Source organism: Convolutriloba macropyga, chromosome 12 (genome assembly GCF_964194025.1).
Source record: "Convolutriloba macropyga chromosome 12, txConMacr16.3, whole genome shotgun sequence".
Lineage (NCBI taxonomy): Eukaryota > Metazoa > Xenacoelomorpha > Acoela > Convolutidae > Convolutriloba > Convolutriloba macropyga.
Window position 1 is genome coordinate 43995107 of NC_134479.1, and position 3031 is coordinate 43998137.

General features: G+C 37.8%; 1 long non-coding RNA gene across 1 annotated transcript; it reads left to right on the plus strand.

Annotated features, from left to right (window-relative positions):
- Positions 1-781: 781 nt before the first annotated feature.
- LOC142350724 (uncharacterized) lies at positions 782-1708 on the plus strand. The gene is made up of 2 exons (XR_012760901.1): positions 782-888; positions 1236-1708. It is a non-coding gene; the product is annotated as an uncharacterized LOC142350724 (long non-coding RNA).
- The last annotated feature ends 1323 nt before the right edge of the window (positions 1709-3031 follow it).

Here is a 3031-nt window from a genome sequence, read left to right on the forward strand (position 1 = left end):
TTATGTAAAATAAACGCTGCAGTAGACGACAATTTAACACGGTTGCGACTTTGTCAACGCTCGATTTTTTTGAATGACTCTGTTTTGCGGCAACTACTTTGTCTTTGACTACGATGAATACAGGAGAAGACATTGATTTTGATATTCATACTAATGGTTGTTTTTTGCAGCAATCTTTTCACAATAAGAAGGCTACCAAGATCCTGTGCACGGAACAGAATGGTCCGCCACATTTGTATATATAGTTTTTGCAACACCCCCCCCCCCCCCCCCACCCCCCACCAGCTTACTGGGTGCGTATTATTTGCTCTCCCCAGAAGCACGTGCCATATTTTTACATAATGATTACTGCGTAATGGCACATGCTCTGTAACTGAGGGCGGGGGGGGGGGGGCAGTTACGTACGGGGACACCAACGGAAAAGATTCCATATTATATATTCCATATTATACGCATGTAAGAAAATCATTTTTTTAACATTCAACCAAATATCCCCCCGCCCCCCAGTGTTTTCTACGCCCCCAGTCACAAATTATATGTTGTTCAGAGTACATCCCGGAAAAGAGCCATATGAACACATTTATATGCACACATACACAATTTTCGAACGGAAAGGATCCCATATAATATTCACATATGTGAGAAAAAAATTTTACATTCAACCAAGAAATAATTGACTTCCTTCATATTGGGATGAGTCATATTTTTTAGATGGACTGTGTATTTTGACTCAACATGGCTTGACCTCCAGAAAAATCACACATAGAGTAATTTTGGTGGTTTTCTGTCCTATATAAACTTGTGTTCTAAATTTTCTTTCATTCCACATGAAAGCGCTTCCAAATTGATACGCAACGAAAAAAAACTGTCAACTCCATACAAGCAATGGTGAGAATATTTCAAAAATTTTTAATGAAGTTGGACAATTATAGTTTTAAGAGATCTATTTTTTTTTTTCAAGAAGGTACATGATCAGTTCAGTAAACAATATCAGTCCATGCTCACTCCCCCCCCTCCTCCTCCTCTCCCCTTCCGTCTTCCCCTGCCAACTAACTACCATCCCCCCCCCATCTACCACTCCCCCTCCCCTCCCGCCGCACCATTACCCCATTAGTTAGTTAATTTGATCACATGGGTAAACAGGACAAAAATCTGTTCTCCGCGTGCGTGTGTTTGTGTGTGTGTGTGTGTGTGTGTGGGGGGGGGGCAAAGTTTCTGAGCCTTTCCCGTTTTAGAAAAGCGTACTGACTGCCTTTGTTGTGCTCTCCCTGTGCTTGGGAAATACTCTGGTACAAGCGCATTTCCGCGAACCATCGATTAGATGTCTAGCGGACCGTGACTGCCCGGAAGATCAAGTCTGTAGAATTTCCAGAGGGTTCTGCATAAGAGTAAAATGCGATAACCATTCCGACTGTAGGTCTGGCCAATGGTGTAGAGACGGAAATTGCTACTTAAATTGAAAAGAAAATGAAAATGGAAAAAAGAAATCTCATTAAACGCAATTGGTTGAGTTGATAATTATTTATATCTCAGATTAATTTTGTAAATGTTTGATTATGATGGCTTCTCGCCAGCACCATGATTTACTCTCTTGTGCTGTCGTTTGTTTGTACAAGCGTGATAAATTAGCAATCGTGTTTTCGGTATGCTTAGTATATACATATGGATATTTGGGTATTTTAAATAATTTCAACCAACTTTGAGGAAATCTTTTTATGAGGTTTTGCCTAGCTCTTAAATAAACCGGGAAGTAATTTATCACAATAAAACAAAAATTACAGAGCATTTTCCTCCCGTACCTAACTGCAAGGCGAATTCAGTACTGAGTCGAGTGTAATTCAGGTCACATTTTGCACTGAAGTTGTCTGATTCAGAGCTAATTCAGTGATTCATTCCGAAATATCTTCTGAGTCAGAAGAATACAGAATATTTTCACTGAATTTTGCTCTGATTCACAAAAATTCAGAAATCTTTTCACAGTTGGCTCTGAAATCCTCTGATTCAGTACTAAATCATGAAATTTCTCTGAAATTGTTCTGAATCAGTACTGATTGACACTGAACCTTAAGTACGGGCTAGCTTTCAAGGTTGTTTCCAGAGTTTCTGTTATGACGCTTTGTTTTTAAGTGACGCGCATCGAAGTCAACTGATTTAGAGTCTGATTCAGAGTCTGAATCAGAAGAAAATTCAGAATCAAAGAGACTGATTCACAGTCTGAATCAGAGAATATTAGAGAAAAATGTGATTTGAACAGACTCTGAATCAGTACTGAATTGTTTTTTAAAAACCTCCTGATTCAGTATGGAATTACTCTCAAAGTTAGGTACGGGTTGCCAGAAATAATCAAGTATGTACAGATCTAAGATGTACGCACAAGGGGGTGTTGTCAGTTCAAAATTATCCCCAGTCTGAAAACTTAGGAATAGCGACAAAATCTTGACATTATTGCACGAAAGCCTGCTGATAGAAGCGCTACTTTTTTTTAAAAAAAAGGCATGAAATTGCTATTTTCGTTTGTGGTAAATATAATGAGTGTCAATGAAGTTTTAGTAAATGCACTCCAACGTACTCACTCAAATGGCAGTTTTCAAGTAGAAAGCAGAAAATCGCCTGGCTTAAATAAGAACCAAAATGAATTTAAAATATGATAGAAAGTAAGTTTTAAATTTTGAATTCATGCCATACAGATTTAGAGAACACCATATTAAGTCAAAATTAAGTTATAATAACTATCTTTACTCAATCGTTTAAGCCGCAAGGTTTTTGTTCTCTACCAAGTTGAAAAAATAATGAGGATCTTGATACGAGATGATTAAATTACAGTAATTCCAAGTGTATTTGTATCTAAGAATTATTGCAACTCGCCAGATTTTAAACGCTAAAAAATAAACATGAGCGATTTTGAATGTTCAGAAATCTTAACATGAACGCAGAGAGCCTGTTGATTGTATAACAGTCTGTTAAACGCACAAATGTTTGAACATGAAGTCTAAAAGTTTGGTGAACGCACGAATGTCTGGCAAGCGCAAAA